The 18902-nt window shown below is 59.1% G+C and overlaps 1 protein-coding gene across 1 annotated transcript in view; it reads right to left on the bottom strand.

Moving 5' to 3' along the window:
* The window catches only part of LOC140389136 (uncharacterized), a 152371-nt gene that overhangs the window by 132774 nt on the left and 695 nt on the right, over positions 1–18902 (bottom strand). The window lies entirely within an intron of this gene.

The following is an 18902-nucleotide window of genomic DNA, read 5'->3' as shown; positions in this document are numbered from 1 at the left end:
CCGTCCGACTCTTTCTCCGTCCGACTCTTTCTCCGTCCGACTCTTTCTCCGTCCGACTCTTTCTCCGTCCGACTCTTTCTCTCTCCGAATCTTTCTCTGTCCGACTCTTTCTCTCTCCGTCTCTTTCTCTCTCCGACTCTTTCGTTCTGCTTCTCTTTTGTTTTCCGTCTCTGTCCCTCTTCGACACTTTCTCGCTCTCCGACTCTTTCTCCGTCCGACTCTTTCTCCGTCCGACTCTTTCTCCGTCCGACTCTTTCTCCGTCCGACTCTTTCTCCGTCCGACTCTTTCTCCGTCCGACTCTTTCTCCGTCCGACTCTTTCTCCGTCCGACTCTTTCTCCGTCCGACTCTTTCTCCGTCCGACTCTTTCTCCGTCCGACTCTTTCTCCGTCCGACTCTTTCTCCGTCCGACTCTTTCTCCGTCCGACTCTTTCTCCGTCCGACTCTTTCTCCGTCCGACTCTTTCTCCGCTAGACTCTCGACTCTTTCTCTCTCCGACTCTTTCTCCCTCTGTCTCTTTCTCTCTCCGACTCTTTGTCTCTGCGACTCTCTCCCTCCGACTCTTTCTCCCTCCGACTCTTTCTCTCTCCGACTCTTTCTCTCTCCGACTCTTTCTCTCTCGACTTTTTCTCTCTCCGACTTTCTCTCTCTCTGGCTCTTTCTCGCTCTCTGTCCCTTCCTATCTCTATCTCCGTCTCATTCTCTCTCTGACTCTTTCTCTCTCCGACTCTTTCTCTCTCCGAATCTTTCGTTCTCCGTCTCTTTCTCTCGCGACTTTTTCTCTCTCTGACTTTCTCTCTCTATGTCTCTTTCTCGCTCTCTGTCTCCTTCTTGCTCTCTGTCCCTTCCTGTCTCTATCTCCGTCTCTTTCTCACTCCGTCTCTTTCCCTCTTCGACACTTTCTCGCTCTCTGTCGTTTTCTCGCTCTCCGACTCTTTCCCTCTCCGACTCTTTATCTCTCCGCCTTTTTCTCTCTCCGCCTTTTTCTTTCTCCGACTCTTTCTGTCTCTGACGTTTTCTCACTCTACGACTCTTTCTCGCTCTCTGTCCCTTCCTATCTCTATCTTCGTCTCTTTCTGTCACCGACTCTTTCTCTCTCCGACTCTTTCTCTCTCCGACTCTTTCTCTCTCCGACTCTTTCTCTCTCCGATTCTTTCTCTCTTCGGCTCTTTCTCTCTCCGACTCTTTCTCTCTCCGACTCTTTCTCTCTCCGACTCTTTCTCTCTCCGACTCTTTCTCTCTCCGACTCTTTGTCTCTCCGACTCTTTCTCTCTCCGACTCTTTCTCTCTCCGACTCTTTGTCTCTCCGACTCTTTCTCTCTCCGACTCTTTCTCTCTCCGACTCTTTCTCTCTCCGACTCTTTCTCTCTCCGACTGTTTCTCTCTCCGACTCTTTCTCCGTCCGACTCTTTCTCTGTCCGACTCTTTCTCTGTCCGACTCTTTCTCCGTCCGACTCTTTCTCTCTCCGACTGTTTCTCTCTCCGACTCTTTCTCTGTCCGACTCTTTCTCTGTCCGACTCTTTCTCCGTCCGACTCTTTCTCTGTCCGACTCTTTCTCCGTCCGACTCTTTCTCTGTCCGACTCTTTCTCTGTCCGACTCTTTCTCTGTCCGACTCTTTCTCTGTCCGACTCTTTCTCTGTCCGACTCTTTCTCTGTCCGACTCTTTCTCTCTCCGACTCTTTCTCTCTCCGTCTCTTTCTCTCCCCGACTCTTTCTCTCTCCGTCTCTTTTTCTCTCCAACTCTTTCTCTCTCCGACTCTTTCTCTCTCCGACTCTTTCTCTCTCCGACTCTTTCGTTCTCCGATTCTTTCTCTCTCCGACTCTTTCACTCTCCGACCCTTTCTCTCTCCGTCTCTTTCTCTCTCCGACTCTTTCTCTTTCCGACTTTCTCTCTCCGACTCTTTCTCTCTCCGACTCTTTCTCTCTCCGTCTCTATCGTTCTCCGACTCTTTCTCTCTCCGACTCTTTCTCTCTCCGACTCTTTCTCTCTCCGACTCTTTCGTTCTCCGTCTCTTTCTCTCTCCGTCTCTTTCTCTCTCCGACTCTTTCTCTCTCCGACTCTTTCTCTCTCCGACTCTTTCTCTCTCCGACTCTTTCTCTCTCCGACTCTTTCTCTCTCCGACTCTTTCTCTCTCCGTCTCTTTCATTCTGTTTCTCTTTTGTTTTCCGTCTCTGTCCCTCTTCGACACTTTCTCGCTCTCCGACTCTTTCTCCGTCCGACTCTTTCTCCGTCCGACTCTTTCTCCGTCCGACTCTTTCTCCGTCCGACTCTTTCTCCGTCCGACTCTTTCTCCGTCCGACTCTTTCTCCGTCCGACTCTTTCACTCTCCGACTCTTTCACTCTCCGACTCTTCACTCTCCGTCTCTTTCTCCATCCGACTCTTTCACACTCCGACTCTTTCTCTCTCCGACTGTTTCTCTCTCCGACTCTTTCTCTCTCCGACTCTTTCTCTCTCCGACTCTTTCTCTCTCCGACTCTTTCTCCGTCCGACTCTTTCTCTCTCCGACTCTTTCTCTCTCCGACTCTTTCTCTCTCCGACTCTTTCTCTCTCCGACTCTTTCTCCGTCCGACTCTTTCTCTCTCCGTCCCTTTCTCTCTCGACTTTTTTTCTCTCCGACTTTCTCTCTCACAGGCTCTTTCTCGCTCTCCGTCTCTTTCTCGCTCTCTGTCCCTTCCTATCTCTATCTCCGTCTCATTCTCTCTCCGACTCTTTCGTTCTGCTTCTCTTTTGTTTTCCGTCTCTGTCCCTCTTCGACACTTTCTCGCTCTCCGACTCTTTCTCCGTCCGACTCTCGACTCTTTCTCCGTCCGACTCTTTCTCCGTCCGACTCTTTCTCCGTCCGACTCTTTCTCCGTCCGACTCTTTCTCCGTCCGACTCTTTCTCCGTCCGACTCTTTCTCCGTCCGACTCTTTCTCCGTCCGACTCTTTCTCCGTCCGACTCTTTCTCCGTCCGACTCTTTCTCCGTCCGACTCTTTCTCCGTCCGACTCTTTCTCCGTCCGACTCTTTCTCCGTCCGACTCTTTCTCCGTCCGACTCTTTCTCCGTCCGACTCTTTCTCCGTCCGACTCTTTCTCCGTCCGACTCTTTCTCTCTCCGAATCTTTCTCTGTCCGACTCTTTCTCTCTCCGTCTCTTTCTCTCTCCGACTCTTTCGTTCTGCTTCTCTTTTGTTTTCCGTCTCTGTCCCTCTTCGACACTTTCTCGCTCTCCGACTCTTTCTCCGTCCGACTCTTTCTCCGTCCGACTCTTTCTCCGTCCGACTCTTTCTCCGTCCGACTCTTTCTCCGTCCGACTCTTTCTCCGTCCGACTCTTTCTCCGTCCGACTCTTTCTCCGTCCGACTCTTTCTCCGTCCGACTCTTTCTCCGTCCGACTCTTTCTCCGTCCGACTCTTTCTCCGTCCGACTCTTTCTCCGTCCGACTCTTTCTCCGTCCGACTCTTTCTCCGTCCGACTCTTTCTCCGTCCGACTCTTTCTCCGCTAGACTCTCGACTCTTTCTCTCTCCGACTCTTTCTCCCTCTGTCTCTTTCTCTCTCCGACTCTTTGTCTCTGCGACTCTCTCCCTCCGACTCTTTCTCCCTCCGACTCTTTCTCTCTCCGACTCTTTCTCTCTCCGACTCTTTCTCTCTCGACTTTTTCTCTCTCCGACTTTCTCTCTCTCTGGCTCTTTCTCGCTCTCTGTCCCTTCCTATCTCTATCTCCGTCTCATTCTCTCTCTGACTCTTTCTCTCTCCGACTCTTTCTCTCTCCGAATCTTTCGTTCTCCGTCTCTTTCTCTCGCGACTTTTTCTCTCTCTGACTTTCTCTCTCTATGTCTCTTTCTCGCTCTCTGTCTCCTTCTTGCTCTCTGTCCCTTCCTGTCTCTATCTCCGTCTCTTTCTCACTCCGTCTCTTTCCCTCTTCGACACTTTCTCGCTCTCTGTCGTTTTCTCGCTCTCCGACTCTTTCCCTCTCCGACTCTTTATCTCTCCGCCTTTTTCTCTCTCCGCCTTTTTCTTTCTCCGACTCTTTCTGTCTCTGACGTTTTCTCACTCTACGACTCTTTCTCGCTCTCTGTCCCTTCCTATCTCTATCTTCGTCTCTTTCTGTCACCGACTCTTTCTCTCTCCGACTCTTTCTCTCTCCGACTCTTTCTCTCTCCGACTCTTTCTCTCTCCGATTCTTTCTCTCTTCGGCTCTTTCTCTCTCCGACTCTTTCTCTCTCCGACTCTTTCTCTCTCCGACTCTTTCTCTCTCCGACTCTTTCTCTCTCCGACTCTTTGTCTCTCCGACTCTTTCTCTCTCCGACTCTTTCTCTCTCCGACTCTTTGTCTCTCCGACTCTTTCTCTCTCCGACTCTTTCTCTCTCCGACTCTTTCTCTCTCCGACTCTTTCTCTCTCCGACTGTTTCTCTCTCCGACTCTTTCTCCGTCCGACTCTTTCTCTGTCCGACTCTTTCTCTGTCCGACTCTTTCTCCGTCCGACTCTTTCTCTCTCCGACTGTTTCTCTCTCCGACTCTTTCTCTGTCCGACTCTTTCTCTGTCCGACTCTTTCTCCGTCCGACTCTTTCTCTGTCCGACTCTTTCTCCGTCCGACTCTTTCTCTGTCCGACTCTTTCTCTGTCCGACTCTTTCTCTGTCCGACTCTTTCTCTGTCCGACTCTTTCTCTGTCCGACTCTTTCTCTGTCCGACTCTTTCTCTCTCCGACTCTTTCTCTCTCCGTCTCTTTCTCTCCCCGACTCTTTCTCTCTCCGTCTCTTTTTCTCTCCAACTCTTTCTCTCTCCGACTCTTTCTCTCTCCGACTCTTTCTCTCTCCGACTCTTTCGTTCTCCGATTCTTTCTCTCTCCGACTCTTTCACTCTCCGACCCTTTCTCTCTCCGTCTCTTTCTCTCTCCGACTCTTTCTCTTTCCGACTTTCTCTCTCCGACTCTTTCTCTCTCCGACTCTTTCTCTCTCCGTCTCTATCGTTCTCCGACTCTTTCTCTCTCCGACTCTTTCTCTCTCCGACTCTTTCTCTCTCCGACTCTTTCGTTCTCCGTCTCTTTCTCTCTCCGTCTCTTTCTCTCTCCGACTCTTTCTCTCTCCGACTCTTTCTCTCTCCGACTCTTTCTCTCTCGACTCTTTCTCTCTCCGACTCTTTCTCTCTCCGACTCTTTCTCTCTCCGACTCTTTCTCTCTCCGACTCTTTCTCTCTCCGACACCCTTACTCTCCGACTCTTTCTCTCTCCGACTCGTTCTCTCTCCGACTCTTTCTCGCTCTCTGACTCTTTTTCTCTCCGTCTCTTTCTCGCTCTCCCTCTCTTCCACTAGCTCTCCGTCTCTTTCTCTCTCTCCGACTCTCACTCTCTCCGACTCTTACTCTCTCCGACTCTTACTCTTTCGTCTCTTTCTCTTCGTCTCTTTCTCTCCGTCTCTTTCTCTCCGTCTCTTTCTCTCCGTCTCTTTCTCCCTTTTTCCTTTTCTTTCTCCATCTCTCCGTCTCTTTCTCCCTATCTGAATCGTTCTTTCTCCATCTCTCCCTCTCTTTATCCTCCTTCTCTCTCTCTCTCTCTCTCTCTCTCGCTCTCTGTCTCACTCACTGACTCTTCCTCCCTTTCTCTCCATCTCTTCCTCCCTTTCTGTCTCTCATTCGCTCTTCCTCTATTTTTCTCTTTCACTCTCCATCTCTCCTCTGTCACTTTCTCGCTCTCTCTCCATATCTTGCTCCATTTCCCTCTCCACTTCTTCCTCCCTTTCTGTCTCATCTATTTGTTCCTTTCTCATTCTGTCTCTCTCCCTCTCTCTGTCTCTTTCTCTCTCCATCTCTTTCTCTCCATCTCTTTCTCTCTCCGTCCCTTTCTCTTTCTCTCTCTCTCTCTCTCTGCCTCTTTTCTCTTCTTTTCTCTCTGTCCCTTTCTCATTCTATCTCTTTGTCCCTTTCTCATTCCGTCTGTTACTCTCTCCGCCTCTTCCTCCTTATCTACCTCCCTCTCTCTCATTCTCTTTCTCCCTCAAGTCTCTTTCTCCCTTTCTCCTTCTCTTACTCCCTCCATTTCCTCTAATTTTCTCTCTCTCTCTCCCTCTCATTCTCTCTTCCGCTTTTCCCCTCTTTCTCTCTCCGTCTCTTTCCCTCTATCTCTTTTTCTCTGTCGCTTTTTCCTGCTCTCTCTCTGTCTCTTCCTGTCCCCCTCTCTGTCTCTTTCTCCGTCTCTTTCTCTCTCCGTTACTTTCTCCCTCTCTCTCTATCTCTTGCTCCCTTTGTCTCTCCGCTGATTTCTCTCTTCACGTTCTTTCCCTCTCTGTCTCTTTGTTCCTTTCTCATTCCGTCTCTTTCTCCCAGCATCTCTTTCTCCTTTTCTGTCTTTCTCCCTTTCTCACTCTGTCTCTTTCACCCTCTCTCTCTCTCTCCCTCCGTCTCCCTTTTTCAAACTCTTTCTTCCTTTCTATATATTTTTTTCTTCTCGTCTTGTATTTAGTGAGTCACTTCTCTGACCTCTCCACTCACTGACCTGGGGCTCGGCCGGGTCGCCACACACTGTCCCTCTCTGGGTCCAGTGCCTCTCTGGATCCAGTCCCCCTCTGGATCCAGTCCCCCTCTGGATCCAGTCCCCCTCTGGATCCAGTCCCCCTCTGGATCCAGTCCCCCTCTGGATCCAGTCCCCCTCTGGGTCCAGTCCTTCCATGCCCAATGCTATAAAGACAGCAGTGTACCAGTAGTGAGTTTGAGTCAGAGAACCTCTGGGACCCTATTAAGATGGAGCCGCCAGAGCCGCACAAGGCTTCAGATCCTCCCTCTAGAGATTGGAAACTATCCTCCCAGCTGAGAATGTTTCCATGTACAACACGAGAGAGAGAAATAAACAGTCCTTGAAATGGATCTGCTCATAGCAATAAATCCAGCGACCTTCAGCTTCTTCACTGGGATGATGTGGGTGGTTAGCATGGCTGCCCCGCAGCACCAGGGACCCGGGTTGGATTCCAGCCTTGGGTCACAGTGTGGAGTCTGCACGTTCTCCCCGTGTCTGCGTGGGGTTCCTCCGGGTGCTCCGCTTTCGTCCCGCGGATGCGGGCCAGGTGGATTGGCCATGCTAAATTGCCCCTTAGTGTCCAAAAATGTGCAGGTTAGGTGAGGTTACGGGCATGGGGCGAGGGAGTGGGCCTAGGTAGGTGCTCTTTCGGAGGCCCAGTGCAGGCTCGATGGGCCAATTGGGCTCCTCCTGCACTGTAAGGAATCCTATGATTTGATACTATTGGCTGAATAAAATTGGCTTCTCAGTCCTGAGGGGCAAAAATGTGAAACTTTGGAGGGGGGGGGGGGGGGGGGAGATAATCTTAAACAAACGGGTGATAATCCCTTGGGTTTTCCGCTCCGCCCAACTTTTGACTTTGAGGGAGAGTCAAATCAGAGGGGGAGGGAGGGGTTAACACCAGCCTTGCACCTGGTCCTATTAGTTTCCCAGTGGCTGGGGAAAGTTCTGAAGAAGGCCGAGGCTGTAGAGGAATCTCATGGGACACTGGGGTGGGAAGGAGGCCTTTGGCAATGACGATAACTGTATTAAGGGCCTTTCATGACCAAGGCCATCCCAAAGTGCTTCTAAAGTGTCGTCACTGTTGTCAAGTGGAATGAAGAAACTATCCTGACTTAAATATTTACATGGCCGACATAAATCAAGCTGAGATGACTCTCGGAAGATGCCACCAAAATTTAAGCATGTAATCTCGGCTTAACACTCCAGGCACTGCGCTGCGAGGCAACAGGGTGAACAAAAACCTCGGCCTGCTCTGTTATGTGGATCTGAAAGTACTTTCTGGGGACGGGCAAGGGGAGTTCTCCCTGGGGCCCATATTTATCCCCCAATAAACATCAGTCAAAAAACATACATCATCTGGTCATCACTATTACGTCACTGCGGGAACTTGCTGTGAGCAAATTGGTTGTTGCGTTTCCCACATTGCAACAGTGACTGCGCTTCCAAAGCACCTGGTTCGTTGTAAAGCCTTTTAGGGAGCCCTGAGGTGATGGACGGTGCTAGTGTTAATGCAAGTGCGTTCTTCAAACTGGGAAATCAATCGAAAGTTGCATTGGTCCAGTGCGAACATTCCGAAGCTTCATGTGGTGGCCCAAATATCGAACCTGCCCGCAAAGCTCTTCGATTCGGTGACCCTTCAATGATAGGTTTGGGCAAAGATGTTAAGCGTGAAGCAACCAAGGTGGGAAGAGTGAGACGTGATACAGATCCAACCATGATCTAATTGAATGGTAGAACGGGCTCATGGGGCTGAACGGCCTCCTCCTGTTTCTGTATTATTAGTGAACAGTATGTTGCTGTCTTCCCACCCTGTCCCCTGCTGGCCACGTCCACTTGGAGACCTGGCGCAGTGCTGTGCCAACAGGGCGTTGAGCTTTAACATCCCTGTCAAGTGCCGCACCTGCTCATCCAGCTCCCACTGGTCACGCTTTTCCAAAGCTGGGAGCACCTGGCCGTGGCCTCGGCTTTCTTCCCAGTTGACCAGCCTCTGGCCTTTAAAAGCAAGGACGCACCAAATGTCCCTGGATCCCGCGGGTCGATATACCTGGAGTCAGAGGCAAGGGCTCAGGCCTCGGGCCTCCTTTGTTCTGTTGACCTTGTGTTGGTTGTCTCGTGTGTGGATTGTGGATGTTTAGTCTGTGGCTCTTTCACACTGACCTATGCCCATTAGAAACTGGGTTGAGACTGGTCCAAATTGAGTCCGGTTTGCCCTGCAACGGCTAGGCGAGGAAGTATACTTCAAAATTTAATGTCCAATTAAAACTGGATTGACAGACTGGTAGGCCGAGGCCTATGGGATCGAAACAGAATTGATGTTTTCCACGTTTAGTAAATGTCACCTCACGTTGCTACCAGAGTGTCCAAACACAATGGGAGTTCCCAGCGCCGTCACGGATCACTTGCCTTGATGCTGGGCCTGGGAGATGCAAATGTTCCACCATTTTGTTGTGATTGTCACCACTGTGACCAGCCAGGGCTGCATGCCTGCTGAGACATGGCATTGTGTGTGTACGACCATCTTCTGACCCGAGGGTAAAATAATCCCCTCTGCTTTGCGACTGCTGCGTCCTGCAGTTTATACACGTCAGTTAGTTGAAGCACTCACCTTCCCGTTTTCTTCCGCGGTTCTATTGTTTGAAGAGCACAGACAGCCGAGTGCTGACATCAACAAACTCTGCAGTGTGTGCATGCACTTCAAAATGTCAGCGTAACATTGGCTCGATGTGTTGTGGAACTGTGTGTAGACTTGTAGACATCGCGCTGGCTCCCTCCCTCCTCTCTTTGTTTAGTCTGGTCGCAGCATCTGCCTCAAAACTTTCAGATTATTCCAAACATTCTTCCCGTTGTGTACTCTCTGCCCCCCCCCCCCCCCCACAATCTCTGTCTTTATCGGTCTCTCGCACGTTCCTTCCATCCTCCGCACCCCCCCCCCCACCGCCCACAAACACATGCTTGCGCGTGCACACCGTCTACTCCCCCTTTCTTAATCTCCTTTTCACCCTTCCTCCTCTTCCATCTCGCCCTTTACCCTCTCCTCCTCCATTTCTCACTTTTCATATTTTTCCTCCTCCCTCATCCCCTTTACCAGGACTCTTTGCCGACTGCTCTTTCCTTCTCTTTCACTGTCGGTTCCTCACTTTTCTCTATCTCTCCCCCTCTCGCTCCCCCTCTCTCTTCCCCTCTCGCTCCCCCTCTCCCCCCGCTCTCTCTCCCCCCTCGTTCCCTCTCGCTCTCTCTCCCCCCTCGTTCCCCCTCGCTCTCCCTCTCACTCCCCATTCTCTCTCCCCCCCCTCTCTCTCCGCCTCTCTCTCCCCTCTCTCTCCCACTCTCTCTCCCTCTCTCTCTCCCCTCTCTCTCCCCCCACTCTCTCTCACTCACGCTCTCTATACCTCGCTGTCCCCCTTTCTCTCTACCCGCCCCCTCTCTTGCCCCCTCTCTCCCTCTCCCCCCTCTCCCCTCTCACTCCCCTCCCTCTCTCCCCTCTCTCTCCCCCTCTCCCCCCTCTCTTTCCCCTGCCCCCCTCTCTCCCCCCTCTCTCTCCCCCTCTCTCTCCCCCTCTCTCTCACCGCTCTCTCTCCCCCCTCTCTCTCCCCCCTCTCTCTCCCCCCCCCTCTCTCCCCCCCTCTCTCCCCCCCTCTCTCCCCCCTCTCTCTTCCCCCCTCTCCCCCCTCTCTCTCCCCCCTCTCTTCCCCCCCTCCCCCCTCTCTCTTGCCCCCCCTCTCTACCCCCCCTCTCTACCCCTCTCTCTCTCTCTCCCCCCTCTCTCTCCCCCCCTCTCTCTCCCCCCCTCTCTCTCCCCCCCTCTCTCTCCCCCCCTCTCTCTCCCCCCCTCTCTCTCCCCCCCTCTCTCTCCCCCTCTCTCTCCCCCTCTCTCTCCCCCTCTCTCTCCCCCTCTCTCTACCCCCTCTCCCTACCCCCTCTCTCTCTCCCCCTCTCTCTCCCCTCTCTCTTGCCGCCCCTCTCTCCCACCCGCTCTCTCTCCCCCCCCGCTCTCTCTCCCCCCCCCGCTCTCTCCCCCCCCCGCTCTCTCTCCCCCCCCGCTCTCTCTCCCCCCGCTCTCTCTCCCCCCCCGCTCTCTCTCCCCCCCCCGCTCTCTCTCCCCCCTGCTCTCTCTCCCCCCCGCTCTCTCTCCGCCCCACTCTCTCTCCCCCCCGCTCTCTCTCCCCCCGCTCTCTCTCCCCCCGCTCTCTCTCCCCCCGCTCTCTCCCCCCCCGCTCTCTCTCCCCCCGCTCTCTCTCCCCCCGCTCTCTCTCCCCCCCACTCTCTCGCCCCCCCGCTCTCTCTCCCCCCCCGCTCTCTCTCCCCCACCCACTCTCTCTTCCCCACTCTCTCTCCCCCACCCGCTCTCTCTCCCCCACTCTCTCTCCCCCACCCGCTCTCTCTCCCCCACTCTCTCTCACCTCTCTCCCTCCCCCTCTCTCCCACCTCTCTCCCCACCTCTCCCCCCTCTCTCTCCCCCGCTCTCTCTCCACGTTCTCTCTCCCCCCTCTCTCCCCATTCTCTCTCCCCCCTCTCTCCCCATTCTCTCTCCCCCCTCTCTCCCCCCTCTCTCCCCCCTCTCTCCCCCTCTCTCTCCCCCCTCTCTCTCCCCCCTCTCTCCCCCACCCGCTCTCTCTCCCTACCTCTCTCCCACCCACTCCCTCCTCTCCCAACCCCTTTCCCTCTCCCCCTCTCTCTCCCCCTCTTCCTTTCTCCCCCCTATCTCCCCCTCTTTCCCCCTCCCTCTCCCCCTCTCTCTTCCCATTCTCTCCCCCTCTCTCTCCCCTCTCTCTCTCTCTCTCTTCCCCCCCGCTCTCTCTCCCCCCGCACTCTCCCCCCACACTCTCTCCCCCCACACTCTCTCCCCCCGCTCTCTCGCCCCCTCTCTCTCTCCCCCCCCCTCTCTCCCCCCTCTCTCTCTCCCCCTCTCCCCCCCTCTCCCTCCCCCCTCTCTCTCCCCCCTCTCTCCCCCCTCTCTCCCCCCTCTCTCCCCTCTCTCTCCCCTCTCTCTCCCCTCTCTCTCCCCTCTCTCTCCCCCCTCTCTCTCCCTCTCTCTCCCCATTCTCTCTCCCCCCTCTCTCTCTCCCCCCTCTCACTCCCCTCTCTCTCTCCCCTCCCTCTCTCTCCCCCCCTCTCTTTCCTCCCCCTCTCTCTATCTCTCCTCCACTCTCCCTCTCTCTCTCTTGCCCTCACTCGTGCTCTCTATCCCTCGCTGTCCCCCTTTCTCTCCCCCCCCTCTTGCCCTCTCTCTCCCTTTCCCCCCCTCTCTCTCCCCCCCTCTTTCCCCCACCCCCCTCTCTCCCCCTCTCTCTTCTCCCCACTCTCTCCCCCCCTATCTCCCCCGCTCTCTCTCACCGCTCTCTCTCTCCCCTGCTCTCTCTTCCCCCCCCCCTCTCCACAAACCCTCTCCCCCGGCACTCTCTTTCTCCCCCCCCCTCTCCTCCCGGCACACTATTCCCCCCCCCTCTCCCTTCCCCCTCTCTTTCCCCCCCCCCTCTCTCCCACCCCTCTCCATCCCTCTCTGTCTCCCCCCCGCTCTCTCTCACCCCTCTCTCTCCCCCTCTCTCCATCCCCCTCTCTTTCCCCACCTCTCTCCCCACCTCTCTCCCCACCTCTCTCCCCACCTCTCTCCCCACCTCTCTCCCCACCTCTCTCCCCACCTCTCCCCCCACCTCTCCCCCCTCTTTCCCCACCTCTCCCCCCACCTCTCCCCCCTCTTTACCCACCTCACTCCCCACCTCTCCCCGCTCTCTCTCCGCTCTCTCTCCCCATGCACTCTCTGCTCTCTCTCCCCCCTCTCTCCCCCCCTCTCACCCTCCCCCTCTCCCCCCCCTTCCCCCCCCTTTCTCCCCCTATCTCCCCCCACTTTCCCCCTCGCTCTCCCTCTCTCTTCCCATTCTCTCCCCCCTCTCTCCCCCTCTCTCTGCTCCTCTCCCCCTCTCTCTCCCCTCTCTGTCCCCTTTCTCTCTCCCCCCTCTCTTTCTTCCCCCCCCGCTCTCCTCCCCCCGCTCTCTCTCTCCCCCCGCTCTCTCCCCCCCCCCCGCTCTCTCTCACCCCACCCCACTCTCTCTCACCCCCCCTCCCCCCGGCACTCTCTTTCTCCCCCCCCCTCCCCCCGGCACTCTCTCCCTCCCCCCCCCTCCCCACGGCACTCTCTCCCTCCCTCTCCCTCCGCTCTCTCGTCCCCCCCTCTCTCCCCCCCTCTCCCCCCCCCGCTCTGTCTCCCCCTCTCTCTCACCCCTCTCTCTCTTCCCCCTCTCTCTTCCCCCTATCTCTTCCCCCTCTCTCTTCCCCCTCTCTCTTCCCCCTCTCTCTCCCCCCTCTCTCTCCCCCCTCTCTCTCCCCCTCCCTCTTCCCGTTCTCTCTGCCCACGCTCTCCCCCACCCTCCCCCGCTCTCTCTCCCCGCTCTCTCTCTCCCCTGCTCTCTCTTTCTCCCCCCCCCCCCTCTCCCCAACCCCCTCTCCCCCGGCACTCTCTTTTTTTCCCCCCCCTCTCCTCCCGGCACACTCTTTCCCCCCCTCTCTCGCACCCCTCTCTCTCTCCCCCTCTCTCCATCCCCCTCTCTCTCCCCACCTCTCTCCCCACCTCTCTCCCCCTTCTTTCCCCACCTCACCCCACCTCTCCCCCTCTCTCCCCATGCTCTCTCCGCTCTCTCTCCCCCTCTCTCTCTCCCCCTCTCTCTCCCCCCCTCTCACTCCCCCCTCTCTCTCCCCCCCCTCTCTCTCCCTCCCCTTTCTCTTCCCCCCCCTCTCTCCCACACTCTCCCCCTCCCCCTCTCCCCCCCTCTTTCTTCCCCCCTATCTCCCCCGCTCGCTCTCCCCTCTGTCTTCCCATTCTCTCCCCCCTCTCTCTGCTCCTATCCCCCTCTCCCTCCCTTCTCTGTCCCCTCTCTGTCTCCACCCTCTCTTTCTTCCCCCCCGCTCTCCTCCCCCCGCTCTCTCACTCCCCCCGCTCTCTCTCACCCCTGTCTCCCCCCGCTCTCTCTCCCCCACCACTCTCCCCCGGCACTCTCTTCCCCCCCTCCCCCCGGCACTCCCTCCCTCCCCTCTCTCTTTTCCCCCCCCTCTCTCTTTCCCCCCCCCTCTCTCCCACCCCTCTCCCCCTCTCTCTCCCCCCCCGCTCTGTCTCCCCTCTCTCTCTCCCCTCTCTCTCTCTTTCCCCTATCTCCCTCCCTCTCTCCCCCCCTCTCTCCCCCCCTCTCTCCCCCCCTCTCTCCCCCCTCTCTTCTCTCTCTCCCCCCTCTCCACCCTCTCTCCCCCCTCTCCCCTCTCTCTCCCCCCCTCTCTCCTACCCCTCTCCCCCTCTCTCTCCCACCCCTCTCCCCCTCTCTCTCCACCCCCCCGCTCTCTCTCCCCACCTCTCTCCCACCCTCCTCCCTCTCCCCCTCTCTCTCCCCCTCTCTTTCTCCCCCTCTCTTTCTCCCCCTCTCTCTTCCCCCCCGCTCTCTCCCCCCCCGCTCTCTCCCCCCCTCTCTCTCCCCCCCCCTCTCTCCCCCCTCTCTCTCCCCCCCTCCTCTCTCTCCCCCCTCCTCTCTCTCCCCCCTCCTCTCTCTCCCACCCCTCTCCCCCTCTCTTCCCCCTCTCTTCCTCCCCCTCTTCCTCCCCCTCTTCCCCCCCTCTCCCCCCTCTCTCTCCCCCCTCTCTCTCCCCCCTCTCTCTCCCCCCTCTCTCTCCCCCCTCTCTTCTCCCCCTCTCTCCCCGCTCTCTCCCCGCTTTCTCTCCCCGCTCTCTCTCTACCCCCTCTCTCTCCCCCCTCTCTCCCCCCCTCTCTCTCCCCCCTCTCTCTCCCCCCTCTCTTTTGCCCCCTCTCTCTCCCCCCTCTCTCTCCCCCCTCTCTCTCCCCCCTCTCTCTCCCCCCCTCTCTCCCCCCCTCTCTCTCCCCCTCTCTCTCCCCCTCTCTCTACCCCCTCTCCCTACCCCCCCTCTCTCTCCCCCTCTCTCTCCCCCTCTCTCTCCCCCTCTCTCTCCCCCTCTCTCTACCCCCTCTCCCTAGCCCCTCTCTCTCTCCCCCTCTCTCTCCCTCTCTCTCTCTCCCTCTCTCTCTCTCCCCTCTCTCTTTCCCCCCCTCTCTCTACCACCCCTCTCCCGCTCTCTCCCCCCCGCTCTCTCTCCCCCCCGCTCTCTCTCCCCCCCGCTCTCTCTCCCCCCCGCTCTCTCTCCCCCCCGCTCTCTCTCCCCCCGCTCTCTCTCCCCCCCGCTCTCTCTCCCCCTCGCTCTCTCTCCCCCCGCTCTCTCTCCCCCCCTGCTCTCTCTCCCCCCCCCCCCCGCTCTCTCTCCCCCGCTCTCTCTCCCCCCCGTTCTCTCGCCCCCCCCGCTCTCTCTCCCTCACCCGCTCTCTCTCCCCCACTCTCTCCCCCTCTCTCCCTCCCCCTCTCTCCCACCTCTCTCCCCCCTCTCTCTCCCCCGCTCTCTCTCCACATTCTCTCTCCCCGCTCTCTTCCCCACTCTCTCTCTCCCCCCGCTCTCTCTCCCCCCTCTCTCTCCCCCCTCTCTCTCCCCCCTCTCCCCCTCTCTCTCCCCCCTCTCTCTCCCCCCCGCTCTCTCTCCCTACCTCTCTCCCACCCTCTCCCCCTCTCCCAACCCCTTTCCCTATCCCCCTCTCTCTCCCCCCTCTTCCTTTCTCCCCCTATCTCCCCCTCTTTCCCCCTCGCTCTCCCCCTCTCTCTTCCCATTCTCTCCCCCTCTCTCTTCCCATTCTCTCCCCCTCTCTCTCCCCTCCCCCGCTCTCTCTTCCCCCCCGGTCTCTCCCCCCCGCCGGTCTCTCCCCCCCGCACTCTCTCCCCCCGCACTCTCTCCCCCCGCACTCTCTCCCCCCGCACTCTCTCCCCCCGCACTCTCTCCCCCCGCACTCTCTCCCCCCGCTCTCTCGCCCCCCTTTCTCTCTCCCCCCTCTCCCCCCTCTCCCCCACTCTCCCCCCTCTCTCCCCTCTCTCTCCCCCCTCTTTCCCCCTCACTCTCCCTCTCTCTCCCCATTCTCTCTCCCCATTCTCTCTCCCCCCTCTCACTCCCCGCTCTCTCTCCCCTCTCTCTCTCTCTCTCCCCTCCCTCTCTCTCCCCCCCCTCTCTTTCCTCCCCCTCTCTCTCTCTCTATCTCTCCTCCACTCTCCCTCACTCGTGCTCTCTATCCCTCGCTGTCCCCCTTTCTCTCCCCCCCCCTCTTGCCCTCTCTCTCTCTTTCCCCCTCTCTCTCCCCCTCTCTTTCCCCCGCCCCCTCTCTCCCCCCTCTCTCTTCTCCCCACTCTCTCCCCCGCTCTCTCCCCCGCTCTCTCCCCGCTCTCTCTCCCCTGCTCCCTCTTCTCCCCCCCTCTCTCTCCCCCTCCCTCTCTCCCCCTCTCTCTCTCCCCCTCTCTCTCCCCCTCTCTCTCCCACTCTCTCTCCCCCACCCTCTCTCCCCCCTCTCTCTCCCCACCTCTCCCTCCCCCCCTCTCTCCCCTCTCTCTTCCCATTCTCTCCCCCTCTCTCTGCTCCTCTCCCCCTCTCCCTCCCCTCTCTGTCCCCTCCCCCTCTCCCCCCCCTCTTTCTCCCCCCTATCTCCCCCCTCGCTCTCCCCTCTCTCTTCCCATTCTCTCCCCCTCTCTCTGCTCCTCTCCCCCTCTCCCTCCCCTCTCTGTCCCCTCTCTCTCTCCCCCCTCTCTTTCTTCCCCCCGCTCTCCTCCCCCGCTCTCTCTCTCTCCCCGCTCTCTCCCCCTCTCTCTCCCCCCTCTCTCTCCCCCCCGCTCTCTCTCCCTACCCCTCTCCCCCCTCTCCCAACCCCTTTCCCTCTCCCTCTCTCTCTCCCCCCTCTTCCTTTCTCCCCCCTATCTCCCCCTCTTTCCCCCTCGCTCTCCCCCTCTCTCTTCCCATTCTCTCCCCCTCTCTCTCCCCTCCCCCCGCTCTCTCTCCCCCCGCCTCTCTCTCCCCCCCCGCTCTCTCCCCCCCCGCACTCTCTCCCCCCGCACTCTCTCCCCCCGCACTCTCTCCCCCCGCACTCTCTCCCCCCGCACTCTCTCCCCCCGCACTCTCTCCCCCCGCACTCTGTCCCCCGCACTCTCTCCCCCCGCACTCTCTCCCCCCGCACTCTCTCCCCTCGCACTCTCTCCCCCCGCACTCTCTCCCCCCGCACTCTCTCCCCCCGCACTCTCTCCCCCCGCACTCTCTCCCCCCGCACTCTCTCCCCCCGCACTCTCTCCCCCCGCACTCTCTCCCCCCGCTCTCTCGCCCCCCTCTCTCTCTCCCCCCTCTCCCTCACTCTCCCCCCTCTCTCCCCTCTCTCTCCCCCCTCTTTCCCCCTCACTCTCCCTCTCTCTCCCCATTCTCTCTCCCCCCTCTCACTCCCCTCTCTCTCTCCCCTCTCTCTCTCCCTCTCTCCCCTCCCTCTCTCTCCCCCCCCTCTCTTTCCTCCCCCTCTCTCTCTCTCTATCTCTCCTCCACTCTCCCTCACTCGTGCTCTCTATCCCTCGCTGTCCCCCTTTCTCTCCCCCCCCCTCTTGCCCTCTCTCTCCCTTTCCCCCCTCTCTCTCCCCCTCTCTTTCCCCCGCCCCCTCTCTCCCCCCCTCTCTCTTCTCCCCACTCTCTCCCCCCCTCTCTCCCCCGCTCTCTCCCCGCTCTCTCTCGCCTGCTCCCTCTTCTCCCCCCCTCTCTCTCCCCTCCCTCTCTCCCCCTCTCTCTCTCCCCCTCTCTCCCCCCTCTCTCTCCCCCTTCTCCCTCCCCCCCCTCTCTCCCACCCTCTCCCCCTCTCTCCCCCTCCCCCTCTCCCCCCCCTCTTTCTCCCCCCTATCTCCCCCCTCGCTCTCCCCTCTCTCTTCCCATTCTCTCCCCCTCTCTCTGCTCTTCTCACCCTCTCCCTCCCCTCTCTGTCCCCTCTCTCTCTCTCCCCCCTCTCTTTCTTCCCCCCCCGCTCTCCTCCCCCCGCTCTCTCTCTCCCCGCTCTCTCTCCCCCCTCTCTCCCCCCGCTCTCTCTCCCCCCGCTCTCTCTCCCCCACCACTCTCCCCCCGGCACTCTCTTCTCTCCCCCCCCCCTCCCCCCGGCACTCCCTCCCTCCCCTCTCTCTTTCCCCCCCCTCTCTCCCACCCCTCTCCCCCTCTCTCTCTCTCCCCTCTCTCTCCCCTCTCTCTTCCCCCTCTCTCTTCCCCCTCTCTCTTCCCCCTCTCTCTTCCCCCTCTCTTTCTCCCTCTCTCTTCCCCCCCCCCGCTCTCTCTCCCCACCTCTCCCCCTCTCTCTCCCCCCCTCTTTCTCCCCCTCTCTTTCTCCCTCTCTCTTCCCCCCCCCGCTCTCTCCCCCCCTCTCTCTCCCCCCTCTCTCTCCCCCCCTCTCTCTCCCCCCCTCTCTTTCCCCCCCTCTCTCCCCCCCTCTCTCTCCCCCCTCTCTCTCCCCCCTCTCTCTCCCCCCTCCTCTCTCTCCCCCCTCCTCTCTCTCCCCCCTCTCGCTCCCCTCTCTCTCCCTCCCCCTCTCTCACACCCCTCTCCCCCTCTCTTCCCCCCCTCTCCCCCCTCTCTCTCCCCCTCTCTCTCCCCCTCTCTCTCCGCCCTCTCTCCCCGCCCTCTCTCCCCCTCTCTCCCCGCTCTCTCTACCCCCTCTCTATCCCCGCTCTCTCTACCCCCTCTCTCTCCCCCTCTCTCTCCCCCTCTCTCTCCCCCTCTCTCTCCCCCCTCTCTCTTGCCTCCTCTCTCCCACCCCTCTCCATCCCTCTCTGTCTCCCCCCCGCTCTCTCTCACCCCTCTCTCTCCCCCTCTCTCCATCCCCCTCTCTTTCCCCACCTCTCTCCCCACCTCTCTCCCCACCTCTCTCCCCACCTCTCTCCCCACCTCTCTCCCCACCTCTCTCCCCACCTCTCCCCCCACCTCTCCCCCCTCTTTCCCCACCTCTCCCCCCACCTCTCCCCCCTCTTTACCCACCTCACTCCCCACCTCTCCCCGCTCTCTCTCCGCTCTCTCTCCCCATGCACTCTCTGCTCTCTCTCCCCCCTCTCTCCCCCCTCTCACCCTCCCCCTCTCCCCCCCTTCCCCCCCCTTTCTCCCCCTATCTCCCCCCACTTTCCCCCTCGCTCTCCCTCTCTCTTCCCATTCTCTCCCCCCTCTCTCCCCCTCTCTCTGCTCCTCTCCCCCTCTCTCTCCCCTCTCTGTCCCCTTTCTCTCTCCCCCCTCTCTTTCTTCCCCCCCCGCTCTCCTCCCCCCGCTCTCTCTCTCCCCCCGCTCTCTCCCCCCCCCCGCTCTCTCTCACCCCACCCCACTCTCTCTCACCCCCCCCTCCCCCCGGCACTCTCTTTCTCCCCCCCCCTCCCCCCGGCACTCTCTCCCTCCCCCCCCCTCCCCACGGCACTCTCTCCCTCCCTCTCCCTCCGCTCTCTCGTCCCCCCCTCTCTCCCCCCCTCTCCCCCCCCCGCTCTGTCTCCCCCTCTCTCTCACCCCTCTCTCTCTTCCCCCTCTCTCTTCCCCCTATCTCTTCCCCC

The sequence above is a fragment of the Scyliorhinus torazame genome, chromosome 14 (assembly GCF_047496885.1).
Source record: "Scyliorhinus torazame isolate Kashiwa2021f chromosome 14, sScyTor2.1, whole genome shotgun sequence".
NCBI lineage: Eukaryota > Metazoa > Chordata > Chondrichthyes > Carcharhiniformes > Scyliorhinidae > Scyliorhinus > Scyliorhinus torazame.
Note: the sequence above shows the minus strand (reverse complement) of the source record. Positions and strands in the feature narration are given on the sequence as shown.